At 45.8% G+C, this 14,555-nt stretch overlaps 1 protein-coding gene across 4 annotated transcripts in view; it reads left to right on the top strand.

Moving 5' to 3' along the window:
• Positions 1 to 14,555, top strand: part of LOC109981591 (nuclear factor 1 B-type) — a 64,766-nt gene that overhangs the window by 23,599 nt on the left and 26,612 nt on the right. The gene's annotated exons all lie outside the window — the stretch shown is intronic.

The raw sequence follows: 14,555 nt of genomic DNA, 5'->3' as shown, positions 1-14,555 counted from the left end.
GGCTTTCAGTGTCGCAGAGCTGAACTTGCAGTCTGCTAAGTGGCAACTTGGGCAAAATTGAGGCCTACTTTAATCAAGACACGAGAATGACCCACTTCATCTTATGCTCATTTTTTGGAAAATGAACTGAGATCGAGTGTGAGGAATGTTTTTGTCCTTTAATGAGCTTATACCAAAGTTATATCTGTGCATTGAAGCAGGCTGTGTTCACATAATTCCTCGGCGGCTTTTTACTTTCACATACACTGGAAGTCTTTTTCCATCACATTGAAGCGCTTTGCTTTGCTTTGCTGTTTGTACGAAAGCTGGACTAATCTGTTGTAAAGCACAGAAGTGGCCTTTTTACGAGGTGCTAATGGCCTGCTAATTCTTGGGGAAAGGAGAAGTGACCAATTCCTTTGGCTGAGTGTTTACTACCCATTGGCCTTTGACCCTTTTCTGTCAAGGTTAAGTCAGATCCAAGTTGTTGTTCCTGCAATGTTTACATTCCCCTGACAAGTGGCGTTGACAGTCCCAAAAGCTTTATACCATCACATATGCAATCACTGTGCATTACAATGATTATTATTTTCACAGTTTTACATGAATAAATAGTCCTTACAGTTTGTGTGGGCCTCATTTTATATTCAACGCTTATCATCTCTGCAAACTGTGGCCTGAAGGGTAACAGATATCAGCACCTCTCTGACACAGTACAGACATCATAAACGTTGTATTCATATTTACTCTACTAGACTCTGTTGATTGTAAAGTAAAGGCTTTGTGTGAAGCTGTATCATATCTAAAGCTAACTATCCATATCATGTAATTAGCAAATACCCTGTCCTCCCTTTTTTTCAAGCTAACTTCTTCAGATGTATTTACTGGGCCTTGTTGTCTTTATGGTTTCCTCTGGCAAAACGTGCGTAAATAGCGGTGCATAAAACGAGAGGTGATCCAGGGAACTCGCCACAATGTGCACTGCTCTGGCTGCCGCTTCCTACCTTTGTGTGGTCGAGGGCTCAGGGGTGCGGCAGCGGATACATGGCCCAGGTCCCGGCAAGCTCCGAGAGGAGGGAAGGAAACGTGGTGTCAGAGGCCGCCGCTTGCTGCTTCTGTTATCTGAGCAGCAGAATCTCACAGTACGACTTAAGTGACAGTCAGGGGCTTAATGTGTGGGGATACTTTTAACACGACGTCCGAAACGTCGTGTCACGCTTTCTAAATTGTTTAAACGTGTTTAAACATTTATTGCATTCTAAAAATAAAACATTTCCAATGTGAAAGCAGCGAGAAAAGCAAGTCCAGTTGAAACCTTGTTGCGTGAGGACCGCTGCTGCATGGTTTCTTTCTTTCTCCTGCTCCTCTCCGCACAGGCCTCTCCTGTAACCTTGAGAGAAGCCCGCGCAGGCCCCAAGTTCAACGAGTGCATGAGGCATATTTTCGCTGAGCGTGCTTGGACCGCCCCACTAAACCCCTCGACCCCCCCCCCCCCACCCCCACCCCCCCTCCTCACCATACATACAGCTTTTTTTTCACTCCCCTCCTCCTAAAGAGGACTCCCTGTAGGCCTTGCCTTTTACAGTGCCTGCAGAGGAAATACATTATGTGTAAAAAGAATTCCATATGGTGTCATACGATCTGTGTAATTCTCTCTCAATTGATAAAAAAAAAAGTCACCTTGGATGCACAGTTCTGTCCTTTGTGAGTCTTTAGTACTATATGTTCTACCATGAGACATTTGGTCAGCTTTCTTTCCAACCAGCTACAAACAACTTCTCTTAAATAATACTGTACTGTACTGTAAAACAAAATACTGCATAATGGTTTCACATTAGCTTGTTTGCCTTAAAAAGGACAAGCTGATAATAACTTAGCACTTCCTTCTTGCTTGATAAATACCTGGAAGTCGGTTGTATATATGTTTTGGAGTTTCTGGAGGTGTGGCCGACATCAGCTGTAGTATCTTACAGTGAGGCCTCCCGCCCTGGCTGAGGGGTAGAGTCTGTGGCAGTCCTACTGGTAGGCTGTTCCAGGTAAGCCCTGCCAAGTTCAAGTGGCTTGGACCAAGCCCCGCACCGCAAATGGGAAGTGTCTCTGCAGGGCTGCCAACCTTATGAGAGCTGTGATTGCAACAAGCCCATCGTGCCGTCAGTGTAAGCAAAGTGATAGTGCTTTCTACTCACACTCTCAAGTAGGCCCTCAGGAAAAAGAAACTTTGGCATGTACAGATGTATATATGTAGAATCTTGCCACAAGGGGGATTATAGAGTCGACTGCAGAATTATCCCTTTGAATTTCCCACAAGTTCCCATAATGCAACACTGCGTAGCATCAGGAGATTATGTTTTATGGAATTGGACCGATTCTCCGCTAAAATGAAACATCTGAAAACCATGTCCTTTATAAGTTAACAAAGTGAAGCGTTTAGGTTCACTCTTCTTTTGGCATGAAGAAAATCTATATGAAAGGAAAGTGCTGACACCTGAAGGGAAACAATCAAGGCATGTGACAATGTTGTTCATGTAAACATTTGACCGGAGGGTGGCTCAATTCAAAGAGTTTAAATGACAAATCAGTGCACAGGTTTGTGAATGCATATAGTGTTGTTTTTTTCCCACTTCTAAAGCCAGTGTTGTGGGAGGCAGTTGGACATCTTAGAAGAACAGGGGACTTGAGTCTTGTCAAAAGCAAGCAGGTGCTACCTTTTATAGATAGTCGCGCGTAGTCCAAAGACACATTACTTAAGCCTTCCCGAACCTAACTTGGGGCCGATCAGGAACTACGTCTCTCAACTTCCTACTGCAACCGTATTTGCTCTCTAACCCATCCACAATCTCTGTGAATGAACTTCCCAGATAAAGTGAAAACAACATGTTTGACTGAGTGGAAAGCAAGGTCTGTGGGAGCTGGCTGTGAGGTGGGTGTAAAGGCCCCTGTGGTGTGGCCCTGAGTGGACAAATCCTAACAGGCTGAGGAAGTGGAGGAAGGACTGCTGGGGGGGGGTTGGGGGGGTGGGGAGGCATGCGGGCGGGTTACAAGGAAAAGCGGCAAAAGGGGAATTCCTGTTCCTGAAAAAGTGATGGAAAAAGTGACTGCTAGATCTTGCTCATGCCGCTCGATGTCAAAACAGCCGAGCTCTGCCGTCATCTGTGCAAATATTTCAAGAGATTATGGTTTGAGAGCCTCGTGGGAAAGGCTGAAGCAGCGTTGGGAGGACAGCCCAACTTTTACTTGTTTTAAGAGAAAGCCATACACTTCTTAAATGTAGCATAGAAAGAGTATAATCACAAAACCGCAATATGCACAGTACTTGCAAACAAATAGAAACCTGTCAGGTGAGGCCTGATGACATATGTCTTTGTTCTGTGTATCATCCTAGCATGTTGGCATCAACCCAGAAATAATTTGGAAACAAAGGCCCTTTACATTCTCGTCCTAAATAGCGAGGTGGGACCAGGCTTGCCATGCCTGAGGACACAGCATGCGCGTCTGCGTGCTACACACCTTTGTTTGATATGATGCCTTCAATACGAACACAGTTGGCTATGTAAATTTGATTTCAAAGAACTCAAAACTCACATAACAATATATTTCCAAAAACCCTGAGAAACTACTGATCTAATGTGTTCTACCCATGTGACTAAACACTCTGGCTGCCTCTCTGGATGCCATGCTTTGCTGTGACATTGTTTATTACTCCCAAACAACAGAATAAGAAATTAATTTAGCGCCTCTTCTCTTCCCTCTGTAAACTGGCGCTGTGCAGCCAAACCACATGTTGTTATTGCTGCAGTGGCAGAGGAGGCTGCCCCAGCAGGCCTTAGTAGCACAGAACAGATTTGCTCTCTGTTTTTTTGCCAGGAATGTGGAATCGAGTTCTCTCTCACTCTCTGGCTGCGAATGCTTGCTTAGCATGCACTTACGTGTGATTTATAAATCATACACTTGTGATGTTGCAAAGAGAATACTCCGTCGGAATCGGCAAGATTAGATTTGCATTTTGATCTCCTGTAAGACCAAGATGTTTTGTCTTGATTATACGGTGCTTTGTTGTGGTAAGTGGCGGGCTGTTGACTGCATTGGGTCTCTGGATGTGTGCGTTTGACTTGTGCATCTGGGACCTACAACCACAAAGATGGTTTGTACCTTAACTGCTTAGACGGAGATCTCCAGACAGTTGGAGGGTCTACAAGGAGCGGAGGAGCTCCTCTTGTCTCTGGATGACTGCCAAGACGGTGACCTTGTGGCGGGCACAGACACTGTCACTCCCTCTTGAGTTATGTGAGAACCTGTTTTATGAAGCCTCTTCTTTTTTTAAACCGCTGCTCTGCATCTGACTATAGCTAGCGAAAAGAGTATTTACCTGGTGCTGTGATTGCAAGTGAACCACCAATAGTGTTTTTTCTTTTTTTTTTAAATGACTCCCTTGATTTCCCTCGTTGCTTGCCCTGAAAGCTTCACTCTCTGGGCTTTTGCCAACGGAGACACCAGAAACCGACTCCCTCAACAAACCCTCTTGCCCCCTAGTCTCGATCCCGACGGATGCTTTGATTCAGGCCGGCTCTGACTGGGGGCCTCCGAAATCCCCGACTCCGGGCTCATTAAGAGCAAGGAGGGGTTTTACTGGCCATGCGGCTGGCAGCCGGCATTTAAACCAACAACAAGCACCTCTATCGGCGAGCTGCAACTGAACAACAGTCGCCCTAAAGAGTTAAAACATCTTTCCATCATTACTGCACTACTGAGAGTTGGAAGTCATCATTAGAAGTGAAGAGGATTGGTCTACTCTGCACCTTGCTAGCCGTTACCCTTCTTTCTTTGTGGAAAAAAAAGTTAGATGTTATCCTCATGAAGAGTTGGGTTAACCTAAAAAAAGAAACAAATTCAAGGAACATCACCTAGATCTATTGAAAATAGTTTTCCTTCTTGATACAGATTCAGATATCTAGACTTAGAGTACCTGCCTGATACCTTTTTGATAAAAAATAATACATTGTCGTTGGTTTAAAAACATGGATAGCTGAGATTTTGCAAGGTTTTTACTAAAGCTACAAAGATAGTCTATATATAACATGAACTCTGTCTCCACATTGGAAATCTTGGCTCAACTTAACCACAGTCAAATAGCTGGAGTTGAGGCATGCTTATAGCCTCCTGACAGAAAGCTGCAACACATCCACTTGTCAGTCAACTGTGTCACTTATTATGCAAAACCCTGAGCCTAAATATACTCAAAATGGAATCAGATTGATGCATTATCAGTGTACTTGCTGATACTCTGGTATTGCATTTTAGGCTGTATTGGAGGCACATCTGCTTATATACCAGTAAATGAATAGCTCTATTAATAAACAGCGTCGTCTCTGTAATGTTTTGGCAAAACAGATCTTTGAAATCATCATGTTGCTTCACAGTAGCCTTGATAGTCAAGAAGAAAGCGAGACTGTGACAATACGTTAGCACCTGCTGCTTTATCCTCTCCTGGAATTTTAATGGCAAAAATAAACTCAGACTACATCTGTTGGCAATGTCAGTAGTCTGTTTTTAAGCTTGTAATGACACATTCAATTCTGTGGTTGATTCCATCCCCCCCCCCTCCTTCCTCTCTTCCTCACTGTATGTCCCGTTCAAGGGGAGTAGTGCCAACAAATCGTCTGAATGAGTGCGCGCTTTGTTTTCTATGTCTGTTTTGGGCCAAGATCTGGTCTTAGATGTGGTGGCATTCTATGACGGGATAATTCCTTCCAACGTCCCTGGTTTAAGGTGTGTGTGCAGTCGTGTGTGTGTGTTTGTGTGCGTTTTTTTTTTTTTTTTTTTTTTTAACGCTGCTGGCTTGGCAGAGCTTGGAGAGTGCAAACAGTGGCAATGGGTGGCAGGGATCCTCGGTGGCCTCCTGCCCAGCTGGAGGAGAGCCATTTGCCCTGTGAGGGAGCACCAAGCCCGCCCTGGCTCGGCCTGCTGCTCTCGCCAGTGGGAACTCCTCTTGGCTAAGGCCTGACACCATCCTAAGTGTTGACAATCACTGACACATCACTGGCAGAGACCTTACAGACACAACACTTCACAGGCTTCAGTCAAAATTAAGTAACTCTGCCTCTGAAATGACTAGGTCTATACATCGTAACTAGTCTCACGATTTGATTGGATTAACATGATCCTGTCGTCGATTGGATATCACGATGCATCACAATGGGATGCCTCCTCAGTTTTCTATGACTGCTACTTTTTCATTAATGAAGACAAGCAGTCAGATAAATATGAAGGCTGGTTCTTTTTTGGGGGGTGCTATAAGGCTTTCTGGGCATGGTTGGTGTGAGATAAACAAGCATGTGCAACTGCAGTTTAAACTGTTTTCCCTTATCAGTTCAGACCAGCGCTTCATCAAATACATTAATAAAACAAACCCGTTGAGAACTGGTTTGGTCACAAGATCCGCCGGTTGCCAGTTTCAGATTCTTTTCAGGTACGTTTGAAAAGCAAACAGTACGTTAGATCTTAACTGGATGTGTTAGTTTGTGTGGAAGTTGTCGGCTCAAACCAGTTAAGCCTCACTGGTATCACCACCAGGCTGTCCCTGAACTATGATCTGTGGGCCAACTTGTCTCTCGGGACAGTGGGGAATTTCCCAGAGCCCTAAATGCCCCCACCATCTCTCATCCCCCCCCCCCTAGACCAGACCAGTCGAGACGTGCAGGTTTGAACCCTCTCTCTGTGTTTCTGGCCTTCCATGCCCATTGCCACTCAAGCAGCAGGGGTCCAGTGCATTTGTCTCATAATTATCAGACTGGATGGGGGGGTTCTGAAGATGAAAGAGGCGAATCACAGAGCTCCTCTGTCAAAGGTCTGTCTGCCCGACTGGGGGGTTTTGGATCTATCTCCCTTGCCCCCCCCCCCCCCCCTCTCGCTCTCTCTCCACCACCTCTTCTCCATCACACACATAGACTTACTTTTCCTCAAGAGCTGCCTCCATAGAGCATAATCACCGACAGTGAACACTCGTGCACACCCCTCCCTCCCTTTTTCTACCAGCCACCCCGCTGCTTCATTCACAACTACAAAACTGCAGAAATACCCCCCACCCTCACATCCTGAAAGACTTCAGACTCTCTTCTTTTTTTTTCTTCCCCCCTCACATACTCCGCCCACCAACCCATCGGCTAGCCGCCTACCTCACCCTCTCTCCCCCCCACCCCCCACCCCCCCATCCGCCTCCTCTTTTCTCCTCTCTCCCCTCCCCACCACCACCTTTCTCCTTCTTCTCCTCTTAACTACTGGCTAGGAGTTAATGGACTGTTTTGGCTAGTCTCCAGACGGTGAGTGTCACCTCATTAGCCTATAGCGGCTCGCTCCCAGACTGCTCCTTGTGTGTTTGTGTGTGTGTGTGTGTGTTTGTGTGTGTGTGTGTGTGTGTGTGTGTGTGTGTGTGTGTGTGTGTGTGGGAGGAGGACTACAACGACGGAATGTCATTGGTCTGCCCCCCCCCCCCACCCAACCCTCCCACCACTACACACCCCTTACCCTCTCCATCTCCCCTTCCCACCACTACAATGAATGAGAAAACAAGCATGCATAATTAAATCTATAGTCTCGTCCTCACTCCACCCTCCCTTCCCTCCTTCCTCTGCAGCCATGCATTTAAAAAAAAAAAAAAAAAAAACGTTTGGAAGTTTGCCACCTTGGGGGGGGGGGGGAAAAAAAAAGCGGTGTCTTCGAAGCGCAGAGATGTGGCCAACCTTCCACCCTCATATGGACCTATTCTTTTTCACGCCAGCCCATCGAATGGCAGGGTGGCAACAGCGGGCGAATGTAAATGCCACCCGGTCCTGCCAGTCAATTACGCCGCGACAAAGCTAATTGTTTGTTTGGTGCATACCAAAAAGATGCCGAGGTGGGCCATTGATGGGCCCATTGTTTCAACGCAGATGCAAAGTGCTTTTTTCTCACAGGCTAGACTTGATGCTGATTAAACGTGTGAATGATGAGACCACAATTTTAAAAAAAAGAGGCTTATCCATTCAGCTTGTTTTTTGGTGTGAATATTTTTAGAGCTATATCTAGGAATAGTTGATCGCTATCAGTGAATGTGGGAGAAAAAAAATCTGCTATTGTTTTATTTTTTTTGTCTTCTAACGGAAACAAATAAACCAAAAGTCAAATGCACATATACATTTTTCCTTGTGCTCAATTTGGCCTTCAATTTGCACTTTTAACTAAGTCACAAATCCACAAATGGATTTTTTTTTTAATGTAAAAAAAAAACTTTTTAATCTTTAGCAGTTGACTTCTTGTTTTAGCACAAACGATTTTGCTATTCTTGTCTGGATTCATCTTCAGCCAATGTTGCAATAGAAGCTGCCAGGTGCAGTGAAGGAGATGAAAATGTTTGGGCAGCAAGCTAGAGTGGAAAGTGACAGGAATATACATAGGAAAGAAGGATTTTGGAAAAAAGGAAAAGAGAAAAAAAAAAAACAGTAAAACATTTAAACGAAAAGGAAAGGCCGTATTGTGAGGAAAAGGACAAAGTGGGAGGAGGTGGAAACATTAAGTGGGGCGCAGTGTGCTGACTGGAGGCCGGCCTGCTCATTTTTCATGGGACAGATGAGCCACTGTGTTGTTGTGCTGTGTAGCTAGTCTGCAGCTCGACCACTGACTTCATTGTACATGTTCGGCTCGCAGCAGGGTGTGTTTGTGCATGCTGTATATGCTTTGAGTGATTTACATTTTCTCTCACAGTATTTGCCTTTGAGGTACGCGTTGTGTAAAGGTTGGTAAACTTTATTCCACAAATGAAAAGGTGGATTTTCATGGGTTAAACCTCAACTGCATCCTTGGTTTCGTGCCTGTTATCCCTTTGTGCTCTCCCCGGTTCTTCCCCTGTGCTCTCCTGGGCCGGTGTGGATAATGATCCGTCAGGCCTTTCGTCCCTTGTTTAATGCCCACTCGCCACTGAATGTGCTCCCTCCCTGTCCACACTGTTGGGTGACCTAAATGAGGAGCCTGTTGTCCTCAGGGTACAGTTAATATGCTCTCCTCTTTTCCCTGCCGTGAGAGTCTCACCTAGGAGACGGCACAGGGAAAGAAGACCCGTTTATCGGCATTAACATGAACCGATTAGAAACGAACATTACGCTGATGATGCAAAAGCACAAACACACCAAGGGACGTGCAAAGATACATACAAGACAGCCACACATACACACACACTGTACAGCATCTTATTGTTCTTGTCTGGGCTGGGATCCCACTCGATTCCATAAGTCTCAAAACCCTGACAGTCCTACTGTGTGTGTGTGTGTGTGTGTGTGTGTGCGTGTTTGTGAGTGGGTGTATGCGGCTGTGTGTGTGTGTGTGTGTGTGTGTGTGTCCCCTCCTGCTCTATTGAAAAAGTCTGTGGTGTCTGGCTCAGAGAAAAGAAGGCAAAATGTCATTGTTCTCACAGACGTTTCAACTTTGCCCCTCTCACTTTCTCCATGCCCTTGTCTCGCTTTCGCCAAAGCCTGTGTGTACGTCTGTGCGAGTGTGTGTGTGTAACTCATCCCACTGTACCTACATTCCCCGTCAGTGGGAGTAATTTAATAGGGTAGCTGTCCGGATTACCAGGTGCTCCTCTTAGCCAATAAGACATACTCCCCTTGTTCCAATTATGAGATAATCATTACAGTGTCACACAGTGTAAAGGCACCAATGTAGGAACATAGTAATACAACACTGTCCATTTCTGTTCATGCAAAGGTATCGCTGATAACAAATACAACACTAATTCATGGCAGAGGTCAGAAGAGAGGCAGCTTTTTGATACTGGGTAATCGAAAAGTGTTGTGGTTTGACACCAGGCCCTAGCAAATCAAAAAAGAAGCTGTTCTGCTGAGTTAATGCTCATTTCAATGTTAGTGACAATGCACTTCCAAAATGGCGTCTCATTCGGGCTCGAGGGGTTCATCTTCCTTTCTCTCTCAGCGTCAACTACTCTTTACTTTTGCCAGTTCAGGTGCCAGCGCTTTGAAATCCACAATGCTTAGTTTGATTTGGGGGGGGGGGGGGGGGGGGGGGGGGGTCAGAGATACCAAAATGTGTGTGTGTGTGGATTTGCAGTGAAGGGGTCGTCAGTGGGGGGCATCGCCAGTTGGCAGGCTGGCACACAATGGCTGGCACAATAAGATCCTCCCTCTTCTACAGGCAGATTTCCTCGCCCATATCTTTTGTTTGGCCTGTTTGGGTTGCGGCTCATCCTGATAAAGGCCACTTTGTTTAGACAACAAAGCGTGAGGAAGGGAGAGCAGAGAGAGATAGATAAAGAGAAAGAAACAGAGATAGAGAGAGGGCATTAAAAAGGCGGCAAGGGAGGAGAGAACAACGCAGACGGAGACTTTCAAAGGGAGGAACATGTAGGTGTAAAAAAAAAAGAGAAAATCTTAAAATTGAAAGAAAGATATAGTGTGCAATCGTCACAGTGGATAAGATGATATCTTCCTGGATACACACTGAATAGTAGATATCCACAGACTGTGGTATGAAAAGATACAATAGAAGACGGATACTGTTGCAGGCACAGGGACAGCGATAGACAGATAGCGAGGAGAAGAAAGAAAAGAGATTTGGAGAAGAGAGCAGGTTCTGCCGGCTGTTGGAAGCCAGCCTGAGCGGTGTGAGGTCATCGACGAAGCTGTGAATGATAGAAACCAGGAGCAGAGGAGGACACGGGACAAAGTACACACACATGCACACACATGCACACACACACACACACATTCCATACCGGCTCATGCACAGTCATTTATGCATACTGTCAAGTCTTGCACGACTGTGCTACACACACAAATACACACACACACACACACATATTTTTGGTTGTGCATTTCCAAGGAAGGACAAACTGGAGCCTCGTGCAGCGGAACAGGAAAGAAAAGCAGGAGGACGCTGAGCAGAAAGTCTTTGCTTGGCCACATCAAATATTTACTCAGGAGCAGCTGTATTGTCGAAACATTACACATCGGTGCTGCTCCATAATTAGGTCGATATTTTGTGCCCCTCTCCCTCTCTCTGTTTTCCCTACTTTTACAGGGGTCCACCCCTCTCCACCTCTCTACCTCTCCTCCACACTCCCCTCCCCTCGCCTCCCCGGGCTGCTGAAATGCGTCTTGGCTCGGGACCCATGCCTCTGGCAGCCAGAGTGCTATACATGTGCACAGAACCCCACTCGGCATAAAATGGCTGCCAGACAGGCTTCTCCTCCTGAAATGTCGACAGCGGTATGCATCTGCTGGGTGTGCGTGTTGCGCGTGCACACTGTTTTTTTGTGTGTGGAGGATGGCTGTACGTGTCTGTAAGTGTTTGCGGGCGAGGAACGCGCACCGCCAGTGTCAAAAAAAGAGAAAGTTTCCCAAACTATGTGGCCAATTTAATCCACACAGTGTGTGCATGTGCATGTGTGTTCTGCGATTTAGTGGGAACAGAATGGGTACCATGCCAAAAAAACGAACGGGTGGTTTAGGGAGCGTGTGTGTGTGTTAGTGTGTGTGTGTGTGTGTGTGTGAGTGTTTTAGTGATTATAAAATCCAGGCAAGTAACACACTTGGGCGTGGAGAAACCTCACAAGAAACTTTCTTGCAGAGCCAGATTTCTGTTGCCATTACCCCTAATTGCCCTAATCGTTACAGTGGTATGATAAGTATCCCACCGGACAAGAAGGTGTAAGAATTCGTGGACACGTCCAGAATACCCACAAGCCCCTTCGGCTGCTTTTTTCCCCCCCCTCACTTTTTTTTTTTTGCTGAGTAACAGCAGATAATCCGAATCATACGTTTTTCTGTTTTTTTTCACTTCCTTCATGAACCGGTTTGTTTATTTAAACAAGTGGCCGGGACGGAGGGTGCCAAGAAATGTTGTTTTTGGAAGAGGGCCGTGTGTGTACAGCAGTGTTTATATGAGTATGTCAGTGTGTGTGTGTGTGAAAGTGTGTGTGTTAAAGTGTGTCGTGCGTCTTTGAGGGTGTGTGTGTGTGTGTGTGTGTATGTGTGTGTGGTGTCTGGCCCTGTGATCAAGCCCTGCCAAGCTCCCAGGGCAAAGCCCAGCCTCCTCGACCGCAACTGTTTATTTACAGGTTTCACTACTGTTTATTTGAAGACTATCGGATTGGCTGGGCTTCTGCACAGGACACCTTTTAGATATTGATACCAGACTTCAGCTCTCCTAATATTTTCCTTCTTAACTTTACTTTTGCCACGATCTCAACTCCTTTTTTAAATATCAGCCTTTTTTTTCCCATTTGCATCCACAATCATCCCTTTTCAGACTTAAATGGAGGCTTTATTTAAATACCTGTTGAGTGATAAAGGTGATTAGACATATAATAAGTGCTGAGTAGGTATAATCACCACATTCGAAGCCTGACAAATGTGCAAGCACTGCTCCAAACAATGTAATCAGCCTGCAAGAAGACGCAGGCGCAAGAGGCCACTTCTTCTTGGGTCAAAGGTAAAATGTAATGCAACAGGGGGAGGTGTTCCCTGCTCCGGTGCAGACCTAGCAGATGCGCCATATGCTTCCATCCCACCTTGAGTCATCCAGGTGGTCTCTCCTGGTGCTACAGTGGGGCCTCATGCTGGAAGATGCTGCCTGGGATCTCTAATTGCCACCACCATCTGCTCTTTTTGTCATGGTTTGCCTGTTCAGGCCTCGAAGAGGAGAAAGGAAGAACAAAAACACTTAACTGTGATCCCATCCAAATGAATCGTAACACCTCTCCCACCTCTCCCACCTCCACCTCCTCACTTCTTTTCTCCCCTCACCACCTTCTGAGCATTTACTTCTTCTCTACCCTCCCGTGCCCTTTTCTCTTTTTCCCCCCTCGCCTGTTTCTTCCCTCTCAGCAGTTCTCGGGGCATGAGTATGGAGTTGGCAGTCGTAACTAGACTGATGGATGACTCTGAAAGTGGCATTGGGGGGGGCAGGAGGAGACAGGGAGACAAGGCCGCTGAGCTCCCTGCAATCACTTTATGGACATGTGCCGTGCCAAATCCATACAAACTCCGCCCACACACCAGGCTTTTACTGTGTGTGTGTATGTGTGTGTGTTTGTAGGGGGCAACCTAAGGGGCTCATTGCTCAGTGGTTGAAGGCAGAGGAGACTTTGCATTTTGCTGACGTCAGATGATGGCTTGAACACGTTGGTTCACAAGATTGAACTTATATTGTACACATTACAGTATTGAAGTGGCAGAAACTTAAAATTCAGCAATTTGGATAATTTGTCAAAGTAATTTATCACCGACAAATGCTCATCATTATGTTGTCCCAGCTTTTCAAATGTGGAGATTAGCCGTTTTTTCTATTTGTATTTATATTTATGTTAATTCAATCTCTTTGGGGAGAGTTCAAATTGTTATTCAGTGAAAACAACCCATTTGAAAATGTCATCTTTGGATCGTGGTATTTTCATGCTTGTTCATTTTTTTCATATTTTTCAAGTCCTTACTGCTTTTAACCTGTCATCTTCTTTTTCATGCGCACATGAGAGATTTAACAGAGATACCTTAATACCTGTAGGAACACATGACAAGAAAACACAAGTCAAGTTTGTGTTTTTCTTATTGAACAAAGCAGAGCAGAATTCCATTTTGAGACCCCAACTTGTAAGTTACTTGCGTTTTTTTGGGGGAACTTAGCAGACTGGAAAGAGAAGGGTTTTTTTTTTTTTCCTTTTCAACGTATGGTCCTGTTCCTTCCCTACTTTGTCATTGTTGAGCCTCGGCCAAGAACATTCTGTTTTTGCTGTGCCGTTTAATAGTCAAATTTAGGAAAGGGGGAACAAGAGAGAGAGGCAGAGAGAGAGAGAGAGAACAAGAAAGGGATAAATCTTTTAAATGTTTTTTCTTCCTTCTTGTCCAGCCCCCCCTTCTCTTCCCCCCCCGCCCCCCCCACTCTCCGCTGCCTCTGTAACACAGCTCATGAGAGCTGCGGCAGGAAAAGGGGTGTTGTTGCAATGCGAGGGTATCTGAGTTCACTGTCGGCCTCTTCTTGTCGCGGCTTTCTGGTGTTAAATGCGTAGATATTAATCTCCCTTTGGTTCTTATTGGGCCCTCTCTGGCTCGGGGCATGTGTGGATTTGAGCCAGTTTGAGACATTAAGGGGGTCCGCTTAGATGCTGCTGGTCACTGTTTAGCATGGCAGCAGTCCAGTGATACTTCACGCGTGATAAGAAGGCCTTGCTTAATTGTTTTCTGTCTGTAAAACCTGACAATGCTGTGTACATTGTATTTTGAGGTTTCATAGCTTTCGCTGTAAAAAGAAATTTGACCTGTCAGTGATCAGAAGCAGGAACTCTTGAGGACTGATTGGTTCCCCTCCCATCACGTCATCAAGCTTAAAGACGTCAGTCCTGGCCACCTCATACCAACCCTTGCGCACCGTAGCCAGTGGAAAGAATTCCGCACGTTTCCTTGTGTTTCCCCGCCCCTCTTGTCTTCTCTGCGTTTTGTCCTGTACTCGTACCTCGCACAGCAGGACTGAACACATTCTGTATCCTCCCCCCCCCCCCCCTTCCTTACGCTCCTTTAGCCTCTTTGAAAAATGAC

The sequence above is a fragment of the Labrus bergylta genome, chromosome 22, assembly GCF_963930695.1.
Source record: "Labrus bergylta chromosome 22, fLabBer1.1, whole genome shotgun sequence".
Lineage (NCBI taxonomy): Eukaryota > Metazoa > Chordata > Actinopteri > Labriformes > Labridae > Labrus > Labrus bergylta.
Note: the sequence above shows the minus strand (reverse complement) of the source record. Positions and strands in the feature narration are given on the sequence as shown.